The 12,478-nt window shown below is 47.3% G+C and overlaps 1 protein-coding gene and 1 pseudogene across 4 annotated transcripts in view; one reads left to right on the top strand and one right to left on the bottom strand.

Moving 5' to 3' along the window:
- Positions 1-12,478, top strand: part of Mylk (myosin light chain kinase) — a 252,871-nt gene that overhangs the window by 84,203 nt on the left and 156,190 nt on the right.
- Kxd1-ps1 (KxDL motif containing 1, pseudogene 1) lies at positions 7,406-7,945 on the bottom strand (annotated as a pseudogene).

The raw sequence follows: 12,478 nt of genomic DNA, 5'->3' as shown, positions 1-12,478 counted from the left end.
ATTTAATTGGCAGCTGCCAGACCTTTGCACTGTGCCCGGTTACCTAGAGAAGTGAACTGTCAGTCAACTATTCCTCTCTTTAGCAACTGTCCGAGCTGGTCACAGTAACCTGTGTGCTTTGGGCACTTCATGGACGCTTCGAGGAAACATTACTCCAGCTATGAAGGACACTGCAACCATGGCTGCTCTCAAAGCCACATTTTCTGCTTCAGTCTTGTTTTAGTCGTGATTGCTCCAAACAGCTTGCCCCAGCTCTAAGGGATATCACATTGGTGGTGGCAAGCCTCTGCTCTAGATGACCTTACCTATCTTGAAGCTATTCTTACACAGGAGAGAACGCCTTCATTGTGTCTATACAAAGACTTCGAATGGTACTTATGCAATGCTTATAGTTAGTGTGAATTTGAGGCTTGTGTTTGGTAGCTCTAGAAACCATAGGCAAACAAGACTATGACTGGCGGAACTAGAAACCCTACCAGAATCCCAACCCCCTTTCTAGACCATATAAGTAGAACTGTATAATCATGCTTTCACCTTTTTGAGGTCAGGCTAAGAAATGCTTTCATGTGCATAACTCTTTCTCCCATTGTTACAACAGTAGGCCCTCAGTGGGCTCTCCCGATGGCCTTTTCCCTACTTTAGGCTACAACAGGTAGGGTGGGATGAGCTGGCTACACAGAAAACAGATAACAACACCTGTCATGGTAGCAGCAGGAAGGTTGCTGAAGAATTTAAGAGAGCAGTCAGGAGAAACTGAGCTCTGAGCTGATAGGGACTGGGGAAATACTAAAGAGAGTAAGAGTTAGTAGAAAGCTGAGATTTTGGGGGTAAAAGACTATGAAGGATCAAAAGTGGGAGACTTTGGAGAGCTAAGACTACAAGTTCTGATCATCGTAAGGGTTCCAAGAGAGTTCCCCAATATTCAGAGCTATGGAACCCCTTCACTTGCAGCTCAGGAGCTGTGACACTCACTGCTAGGCTGCCTGTATTCAAAGCCAGAGCGATAATCTTCTGAACTGAGTACCTACAATCACTGTGTAATTCGGAGGAATAGGCTTTTAGCAAGCAGAGCCTGAGCCGTCTGTCCTTGGGGTGATAAGCCAGCCTCAAAGCATTCGGGCTTCCTTTGCCAAGACTGAAAGGTAATACAAACTCTCAAATTCTCACCTGAGGAAAAGAGTCCCCAACCACTGCTAACAGCTGGACTGGACCTCTTCCTATTATCCTGTTACCTGGGTTTGTTACCTGGATCCATTCCATAACCCACACTCCCTGGTCAGGTCTTGGGCTTTGCCTCTTAGGCTTCCTTTAGTCCTTCTAATTGCATTCTGCCTTTCAAGTCTTTCAGAGTGCTGCCTGGCCTCTTCTAAATCCTGCCTCTTCCACTTGTCCTGTTTTTCTTGTCCACGTAGCTGTAGATTGTTCTGGGGGTTTTCTTGTGTAGTACACTTTTGGCTTCAAGTTCTGCTCATTAGGGAACTTGTCACTAGAATGCGACAGTCTTATTAAGCAAGTCTTTATTTACTGTTGGGTTCTCCGCAGCCCCTTAGATGGATTCCTATGCATTGCTATGACCAAAATATCTGGGAGAACAACGTAAGAGAAGAAAAGATTTTGTTGTTGTTGTTGTTCTTTGGTTTTTTTTTTATTTTGTTTTGATTTTTGAGTCTCAGTCCATGAGGCAGGGCAGAGTGACTCAGTCCCATGGCAGTTGGAGCGTGACCCAGCTGTTCACATGGTGCTGACCAGGAAAAATGCCAGGTTAGAACCAGAGATACTTAGAATCTTCAAAGGCCTGGCCCCAAAGATCTACTTTTACCAGCTGTGTCCCACCTCTAAAGGCTCCCCACCCTTCAGAATAGCCTCACTAGAACTTTGGAATTTAAACCATTCTTCCCCTGACCCCAAAGGCCCATGGCCATCTGAGATGATTAGATTTAATTAACAACATTATACGATCTATAATCCCCTAAGAGAGCCTCAGTTAGGGACTATCTACATTGGTTTGGCTATGCTTGTGTCTGTGTGGAATCATTTCGATTAAGGTAATTGGAAGACCCAGCCCACTGTGGGCAACACCATTCCATACGCAGGGTATGTGGTGGGGGCTGGGGGTGGGATACTGAACTATATGTATGTAGAGGTCAAGTTGAGCGCAAACATGCATTCATCCCTTTCTTCTCCTGTCTATGCATGTGATGTGCCCAACCGTTTTACGTTCCTGCTACCTTAACTTCCTGGCTGTGAGAGACTGTCACCTGGGATTGTGGGCTAAAGGAAACCTTATCTTGCCTTAAGTTGTTTTTATCAGATTACTTTGCTACAGCAACAAAAGTGAAAATTACACCGTCTGGTAATGAAATGTGCACTTAGTGGATTTAAACAGTTTCCATAGCTTTAAGAGCTCCGGCAGTGTTCAAAAGTTCAATGTCTCTTATGCGACTCAAGGAAATTCTTAACTGTGAGCTCTTTTTTTTTTTTTAAGAAAAAGGTTACGTATGATCCCAACATACTGTAGCACCATTCTGAAAGAGAAGGACAAGGCCATAGCAAAGAAAAATGAATCCAAATGACATTGAAACCCAGAAGGCCAAACTGCAGTGAAACTCACACCCAAATCCTTTACCTCCATGTGCACAGTGCCTGGAGCACCCTAGGCACACGGTGTCATGTGTGGGCATTGGTAGATGTGTGTAGATGTGCCCCAGTGGTCCTGTACCTGTTCACACATGGCTTCTCTGCCTGACCAGCTATACTCTGCGTCCATAGCTTTCCCTGAGAGACACTATGCTTGCCTGGCACCTCCAACATCCTGGATTCTCCACTGCTACTTAGATCTCAGCTTGGCAGCCTCCACACATAGCCTGCTTAGAGGCCTTCTGCAAGGACTCCAGTCCTGCTACACACTGTCTGGCTTCATGGCAGCATCATCATCACCACCACCACCACCACCACCACCACCACCACCATCATCATCATCATCATCATCACCACCACCACCACCACCACCACCACCATCATCATCATCGTCATCATCACCATCACCACCACCACCACCACCACCACCATCATCATCATCATCATCATCACCATCATCACCACCACCACCACCACCATCATCATCATCATCATCACCATCATCACCATCATCATCATCATCATCATCATCATCATCTTATTATTATTATTATTATTTCTGAAACTTTGGTACAGCATATCATGATCTCACAACTCTTGCATTCTGTGCACCTACAAAACTGGCATCTCGTGGCTGATTCCAAGTTTGTCTGATAACTCAAGAAATAGTGGAATCCCTGTACTCGCTAGTTTTATGTCAACCTGATACGAGCCAGAGTGATCAGAGAGTCCCACTTGAGAAAACACCTCCATAAGATCGGACATGGGCACATCTGAAGGACATTTTCTTGATTGGTGATTGGCAGGGGAGGGCCTAGTAAATTGTGGATGGTGCCATCCCTGGGCTGGTGGTCCCGGGTTCTATAAGAGAGCAAGCTGAGCAAGCTAGGGGAAGCAAGCCAGTAAGTAACATCCCTCTATGGCTTCTGCATCAGCTCCTACTTCCCAGGTTCCTGCCCTGACTTTTGATGATGAACTATGATGTGGAAGTGTGAGCCAAATAAACCCTTTCCTCTCCAAGTTCCTTCGGTCATGGTGTTTCCTCACAGCAATAGTGACCCTCACTGAGACAGCCCTTGGACATAGCTGCAGTGGCCTCTGAGTGCATGGGTGGCTGAACCTGGAAAATACTTCTCTGTCCAGTAGGGCACTCCAGTGCCATGCTCTTTTCAAATGGAAGCTTCTGGTTTCATACCCTGGAGTCTTTTTTTTTCTTTTCTTTTTTTCGGAGCTGGGGACCAAACCCAGGGCCTTATGCTTGCTAGGCAAGCGCTCTACCACTGAGCTAAATCCCCAACCCCCATACCCTGAAGTCTTGATGGTTGGTGGTGGTGGGGTCTTGTAGCAGACCAAGCTTTCCTATGGTCCCTGTGCCCGGGGCCCAGTTTACCTTTAGTGGTGTTTCTGCATTGCTTCTCATGATTTTCATCATAAAGTCAGCTTTAAGTAGCCAGGCGTAGCCATGCTACAACCTAAATGCTATGTTATATTTAGATTTTATTCCCCGAATAAACTAATCGTTACTTTTGAAATCAACCTCACTCTAGCTTACTAAGCACAGATAAAATTTAGCCAGATTCTTAGCCAGAAGAGTGGCCTCTGATCCAATCCCCGGCCTAGACTTTATCACCAGCTGAAACCTCAGGAGCCCAGCCTCTGCCGTCTGCATTTCTGTCCACGCTCTGGTCTTTCAAACTCCCAGTCATCTGTTAGGTGGAGCTAACAGCATTCTGGGGCTTCTCTAGTCTGTAGCTCCAGACTTTCCAAATCCTTCCCACATACCAATTCCAAAGGCCCAAGAACCATGTGCTTCGATCTAGTCCAAGAAATAACTTCACTTCCCAGTACTTTCTATCTGTTACTTTTAGGTTACTGTGACCAAAATACCTAACCAAAAAGCTTAAAGGAGGAGAGATTAATCATTGCAGGAGTTTTGGTCCATCATAGTGGGAGAAGCAGGACAGAGCAACTTCTACAAGCCAGGCCTCATGTTCTGAAGGCTCCATGACCTTCAAAAGAGGAGGAAGAGGAGGAGGAGGAGGAAGAAGAGGAGGAGGAGGAAGAGGAGGAGGAAGAGGAAGAGGAAGAAGAGGAGGAAGAGGAGACCACCAGAAATTGTGGACCAAGCAATCAAAATATGCTTGGGGTGGGGCAGGCATTTCAGATTCAAAATATTTTAACAGGTTTTTAGGGGTTTTGTTTTGTTTTGTTTTTGGTTTGGGGTGTTTAGATTGTTTTGTTTTTAGACAGGGTCTCATAGCCAGGGCTGGCCTTGAACTCCTGATCCTCCTGTGTGTCCCGTCTATGGCTGATGTCACAGATAAATACTACCACACCTGGCACCAACAGCTCACCAGCAAGCTTTGGTTAGGCTATTCCTGAGCAAGAATGAGCTTAACTACAGGCCGTCTCATCAGTCTGAGGATGCACCGATGCTGTCTTTTCAAATGATGTTGTCTAGCAGTTTGTTGGTTACCTAAGGGTTTCCTCGCTTGAGACCAATGGCTAGAAGGAGGGCCGGGCTGGTGGTCAGAGGCCTTGGATTTGGTTTCTGCGTGCTCCGACTTCTAGGCCTTTGTTTCTTTCTTCACAAAATGGGGTCAAACCAGGTGGCTCTACTACCCCTTCCTGCACGAACATTGCGTAACTAGGATTTGGAGTCAGAACCTACCCACTCAGTTGACATGCTGTCCAGTTGCCCCCATTTCCTCCCACAGTGCTTCATGACAGCTGTGGCACTCAGAAGGCTGGCTTAGGTGGACTTTTTACAAAAGGGAGTCATTTCAGTAAACGCTATGTATAGGATGGCATTTGTACTTTTGGAATAAAAATATGGCAGAACCAAAGTGCTGTCATTTCATGCAAGGGAGAGCCACCCCTCCCACATGCATTCCAAACACACCTACTCTCTCTCTCTCTCTCTCTCTCTCTCTCTCTCTCTCTCTCACACACACACACACACACACACACATACACACACACAGTTATACTCTTACAATCATACACATTCACACACATATACTCATACACACATATACACACACAATTACACTCTTACAATCATACACACACACACACACACACACACACACACACACACACACACACACACGCACGCTAGGATGCTGCCCGAGAAGATAAGAAGTGCACTCCCGTGCTAGCTCTGATGGTTTGTCCGGGTCTAAGCTCTGTTCCCTGCCTCTGCTCAAGAGCCTTTTGAGATGGAAGGTAGTTGGGAACAATGATGAAAAATGGATACCTGTGTCCTGACCCCTGGCAGTGATGGTGAGGATAGGAATTAATGCATGTTTTTCCCTTTCATTTGGTGACATACTGAGATCCCCAGGTAACTCCTCTACAAGATGCAAGTCCCTCCCCCAAACCCCAGTAAGATCGTGGGTGCAATTCTAGTTGGTCAGGCAGGGTGGGACCAGCTAAGGGCTGGAGTTCAATGGCCAACACAGCATCCCAAGCCTAGGAGGAAGGTAAGCCTATGAAGTGTGAAGCACTTGGCCAACAAGCTCTGGGAAGTCTGACAGAGGGCTGAAAAAACGAGCCTGGAAGAGTCGGAGCCAGGAAGGCAAGGAAAATAAAATCAAATCTGGATCCTGATTTAAAAGGCATTAGGCTGAGGGGAGCCAGGCACCTGGACATACTTTCCACAGCCTGTCACACAGGGCCTGCATTTTTCCACCAGGAGTGAGGGGAAGTAGAGCCCTGTTAGACTGGCATCCCAGTCTGCGGTCTCTACAACCAGGTTACTCAACAACAGAAAACGCTTGACAAGTGAAGTGCTTTGGGGTTGGAGGATAAGGACCCTTGCCTCCATGACGTATAGAAAGGAGAGGGGAGGGGCATTTCTGGAAGAGTTTTGTTCTAGCCAGTGTGCTGCAAATACAAGCAATCTTTGAACATGATTAATGAATTATGGGAGGCAGAGCTCTTCTGTCATAAAGGCCCGCCTCTTCTCTGGAGTTTGAAATGAATTCTAGATACCTTAACATGTGAGTCATTACTCTGGAGATATTTTGGAGAGGTGTTTCTCAAGGTGGGCTCTTTCAGAATCCACTGAGCATTTCAGACCAGCCAAGGAGACACAGGTGACTCTGGAAGCCACTCAGGTCTGGAAGTCAGCGTCATACTGTAGGCATCAGCCACCCATGGGCGATCACATGGCAAAGGGGTGACTCAGAATGGGTGGCTGGACTTCAATGTCTTGCCCAGCTTTACTTTTTTTAAAAAAAGTGTTCCCTTTTAACAACAGTCTTTATAGATAACTTCCCAACATCTGTAAACATCAGGTACAAAAATGTTCCATTCGGCTGTTTTCTAAGGTGACTGATGGACCTTGGAGAAACAGCTCCCCACAGTCAAGGCTGCCTCTATACCTCCAGAATTCAATACCACAGGAGAAAAGTGCTCCACACAGGGCAGGGAGACCATAGTTGAGTCAGCAGCTGCCAGTGGATAGGACAAGCTCTGCCCTCCTGTGCCCGCCCTGGGTGCGGGGGACGATGTTCTGGTTTTGGTCTCTGGGGACCTTAGAAGCACTGTTCAAAGCTGGCCCAGGGCTGAGCTCAAGGTTACCTCTACCCAGCCCCACCGCCCCAGCTGGGGCACACATGCTGGCATAGGAAGTCCTGCTCTTATGGGGAGTGGCAGGAATCAGGAACACTGCCTACGAAAGAAAGGAGCAGCAAAGCTGACTGACTGTGACCCTAGGAGAACCATGGCTGCCCTGGGCCTTTCTGGGAGGTTGAGAGGGAGGTTATTCTTCACGTGTCTCTTCCTCATCATCTGTCTGGCTGTGGCCGTTGATGGCAGGAGAGCCAGGTCACATGTGTGATAGGACTTCAAAGCCAAGACCGAAGGATGGAGAGGCAGTGTCAGGGCTGGTGTCACAGGAGCCTGTGCTCTGCTCTGAGGTGACAATGGTTGTGGCAATACTGGGCGGAACAGGGTCTTCATCTTTGTCCTCTAGGAGTGAACCCTCTGGGGTGTGGCTGAAGGCCTCTGGATACTGCTCGACCAGCTTCCCCTTCAGTGTCCTAATCCTGCAGAAAATGCTGTCCAGGCTCCGTTTCATGTCCACCAAGGTGCGGCTATGGTGCATGAAGCTCTCACTCATCTGTTACAGCCGCACGCGGGACGGATTGTTGAAGTTCAGAAACATCTCGTTGGTTTTCTCGAAGAGGTCCAGCATGTTCTTCTGGGCCACAATTATGGCATTGACGTCACCAGTGTTCACCAGGCTGAGGAAGCGGCTACAGAAGACCCTTGAGGCTGAGTCTGGGGTGTCCATCTCTTTCTCCTCGACCCCTGACCTGCACATCCGGCGGCCTGGGTGATATGATATGTCTGATGCTCGTGTGTCATGGGAGGGGATCCATGGATGACTGTGCATGGTTAAATCATAGCTTAGTAGATCTCAACCTTTTCTGCCTTCATTATCATGCCCAGAGTTCCCCAATGGGAATTTAATGCCACAGATATAACCACTGGTTTTATGTGTCAGAGTTTACATATATGTGTGTTTCATATATAAAAAGAGTAAGGGGGGGTTGCCCCTTCTTAGAACTAATTTTTATTCAGATATGTTATTACTGCCTGGATTTGGTAAACATGGGGACTCACAGTGTGTGTTTGACGTGCCCTGGGAAGTTGATGACTAGGTGGTTGGATAAAGTATGGTCTCTCTAGGAAATGCAGGCAGGAGAGGGTGACAGAATCAAATCTCTAAGAGTTGCATGAGTAAGGTACCTGGATGGGGACATGAGAGTTGAGGGGCAAGCCTGCGTCAGGAAGGGTATGAGTGGGGGTTGACTGCTCAGGAAGGTGCCCCAGCTCCTTCTCAGAGACAACAGATGGGGGCACTTTGCCCCCTGCCTTACCCCCATGGCTCATAACCATCATGTTGTCTGCAAACAGGGTGGGTTTCTTTTCCCTCACAGGATGTGCCTCTTTGACCGCGGCTACTGGAGAGGAGAATGGATGACAAGGGTTGTGGGGGATGATAATAAGAAAGGAAAACAGTTAGGAGCCAGCTTCTTTCTACTGGAGGTTTGGGCATCTGGACCAACAAGAATTTTACTGGGAGCCTGAGCTGAGAGAACAGTGTGTGTGTGGTAGTGGCACGTGGGTATCATCTGAATGGACCAACAGGGTGCACACTGCTCTAGGCTGCCTTTGTCATAGCTATGTATTCAGGTAGTCATATATATTTATATACGTGCATACACACACACACACACACACACACACACACACACACACACACACGGAAATAAATAGTCTGCAGAGTGGTTCAGTACAATTTGTGGTTTCAAATGGACCATACTCTGATATGGTGGAGTCCTGCTTTTCACCCTCGTCCCTGAGACACTGGAAAGGCCCACTGTGTGATTCTAAGTACTTTCTGGAGCTTGCCCTGAAACACAAGGCTGGAAACCAAGTGCCTCTGTGTATCAGAGTGGCAGGGAGGGTGGCAAGGATTCGGGCTTCACAGCCAAGGCTGGGATTTCTTCTGTATATGTTCTCTAAGCCTCACGGGTGTGATGGGAGCCATCTCTCCTGCCTCCCTGTGCAGCCGGTGTGTGCACAGCTGCTGCCCAAGAAAGCAGAGATACCGTGCTATGGTGAACCCTTCCATCTACCTATGGTGGGACATTCCTAAACTACCCGAGACCACACATCGGACCAAGCCCTCTCTATATTGTTCGCTCCTGCATATTTATGACTAGATTGTTAATTAAACACAGTAGAAGAGCCACAACAATGAAGGATACGGCAGAAGAATCATAGCAATGTACTGCAACAAAACTGAACTTGCCACTTGTTTATTTCTAGACTTTTCTGTTTACCATGTTTTGGATAACCATTGACCACAAGTGTCTAAAAGCCTGGAAAGTGAAGCCTCAGATAAGCGGGGACTCCTACAGACACAGGAGTAGACTCTCCCGTCTGTCCACAGCACTCCTGTGACAACCTCCGAGGAAGCGTTAAAGCAGAATTGCCACTAGATAAGGAAACACCCAGACGGGGAAGTAAAAGGAGGGCTGAGTTTGCCCGAGGGTCTGCCGGCCATCATAGTCACCACCATCACTTGCTCGATGGCTCTGCCCTGTATTTCTTTTCTGAACTGGGTCTCCTTTAGATGATTGCTGCAGGGAGTCAGACTTCATTTTTACTTCAACCCCCTCTTCCGCTGCCTGTGATCTTGGGGAATTTGCCTGATTACTCTTGAAGTCACTTTCTCATCTGTAAAGAGGAACAACAAAGTCTCTGTTCCGGCACTATGGAACGGCACTGCTTTTGTCACAAGTCGTTCACTGATGGTGTCCTCTGTTTTTCACCTGAGATGTCAGTCACTTTCCAGAGCACTGTCATGGACATTAATGGTTAATATTCTGTTCAATACGATCGGCTGCTGTTTGGCGAATCATTCCCCGGCTGTAACCATTTATGTGTTTTCTGTATTTCCTCTTATAGATTGAATTCACATGTCTATCTTTATACATGAAACTTTTAATTTCATTTTTAATATCATTTCCTAGGGATTGATCAGTTGGTAGTAGAGAGGTTAATGGGACAAAAGACTTTCATCTGAGTGCCTTCTGAAGGGCTACTGGTCAGTTTACGTTGCCATCAGAAAGGGATGAAGCACCTACCAGGCTTATGGATTGCAAGTTGATCGAGTATCGCTCTCCACGAGTTTCTCTCAGTGTCTGGCTGCTGCTTCTCTCTTTCTGCTGGACTGCTTCCGAGTTGGACTCCTTCTCTCTACCTCACTCTGCATCTGCCCTCCAGCTCAGTCCACCACCATGGAGTCAGGGTCTAGTGGGGCCTGCAGCCCAACATTGGAAGGCTTGAGGCAGGGACCCCAGAGCGAGGTCTCTGGTGGTAACCAGGGAGGGGAGAGGCAGGGTACACTCACAGTCAGGTCTCTTCAGTCCGGTGGTCAGAACTCCATAGAGCCCAGAGTGAGACCCCTAAAGGCCCAACATGAGGCCAGCCAGCCTGATACGCAATGAGAAATGGCAACTCCAGGCTGGGGTGAGGGAAGTTAAGGGGCAAGACAGACAAAGGCAGCGATGATGAGAGCCATCTTCCTAAAGGCCCATTGACTTTGCCCTGCTAGACAGACCTCCTTTTTTAAAAAATGCATTTGTTTATCAGAGGCGAAGGCCATGCTGCGACATGCAAAGGTCAGAGGACAGCTGTGGGTTCTCACCTTGTGGGCTCCGAGGCTTGAACTCATGGTGTCAAGCTGGGACAGCAAGGACTTTTACCTCCTGGGCCACCTTACTGACCCAGGGCCAAGTCATTGCTGCTCTTTTCCTCTTTCCTTTTCCAAATAACATGTCCCTGGGCCAGGCTTTGTTGATTTAAATCTTTCCATTGCAATCATACCCTTACTCTTTGTGTGTGTGTGTGTGTGTGTGTGTGTGTGTGTGTGTATATATGTGTGAGTGTGTATGTGTGTGTGAGTGAGTGTGTATGTGTGAGTGAGTGTGTGTGTGAGTGTGTGTGAGTGTGTATGTGTGAGTGAGTGTGTGTATGAGTGTGTGAGTATGTGTGTGTGTGAGTGTGTGAGTATGTGTGAGTGAGTGTGTGTGAGAGTGTGTGTGTATGTGAGTGTGTGTGTGTGAGAGTATGTGTGTGTATAAGAGTGTATGTGTGAGTGTGTATGTGTGTGAGTGTGTGTGTGAGAGAGTGTGTGTGACTGTGTGAGTATGTGTGAGTGAGTGTGTGTGAGAGTGTGTGTGAGTGAGTGTGTGTGTGTATGTGTGAGTGTGTATGAGTGTGTGTGTGAGAGTGTGTGTGTGAGAGAGTGTGTGTGTGACTGTGTGAGTATGTGTGAGTGAGTGTGTGTGTGAGAGTGTGTGAGTGAGTGTGTGAGTGTGTATGTGTGAGTGTGTGTGAGTGTGTGTGTGTGTGTGTGTGTGTGTGTATTTTCTTCTTTGGGCCCCAGACGAGGTGCATTCAGGATGTAGACCTGGAGCAGTGGGGGAGCTTCTGAAGGCAAGTAGCACAACTGTTGTGTTGCCCGGAAGAGGTGTGTGGAAAGCACAGTTTGTCTTCTGTATCTGTGGATTCAACCGGCTGTACGCTGAAAATATTTGGAAGATGGCATGTGTCTATACCGACTTTTTCTTTTTTAAAAAGATTTATTTTAAAACAATTTAATTATGCGTATGCAAGACGGTATGTGTACACATGACTGCAGGTGCCTGCAAAGGCCAGAGACATCAATCAGATTCTCTGGAGCTGGAGTTCAAGGCAGTTGTGAGCCGCCTGTAGGGAGAGCTGGGAACTGAACTCTGATCCTCTGCAAGAGCAGTGCACACTCTTAACTGCCTGTCTCTCTAGCCCTCCTCCTGTATTTCTCGTCCTTAGTATCTAAATAATACGGTAATGACTATTTACAGAGCACACGTGCCGTCTTAGATATCTTAAGTAGGCTAGAGGTCCTCTTGGGACATTTAATTTATTTGTTTCACTTGTAATTTTTGTAGTGCTGGGCATCGAACCCAGGAACCTTGCAGGTCCTATGCAAGAATTCTGCCACTGGGACTGAAGAATTAGCTCAGCAGTTAAGAGTTCCGTTCCCTATCATCCACCTGACAGTTCACAACTGTCTGTAACTCTAGTACCCAGGAGTCTGGCACCCTTTTTTAACCTCTGATGGTTCCTTTTATGCACAGAGCACACATGTATACACTTAGGGACACATACATTAAATAAATAAATAAGACCCCTGCCACCGAGCTACGTACATCTCTAGCCCACTTTATAGCATTTTCTCAAAGGAACTGGACATCTACGGTTTGGTTTCCACCGA

This window comes from Rattus norvegicus, chromosome 11 (assembly GCF_021556685.1).
Source record: "Rattus norvegicus strain SHRSP/BbbUtx chromosome 11, alternate assembly SHRSP_T2T, whole genome shotgun sequence".
NCBI lineage: Eukaryota > Metazoa > Chordata > Mammalia > Rodentia > Muridae > Rattus > Rattus norvegicus.
This window is presented reverse-complemented; position numbering and strand designations above follow the sequence as displayed.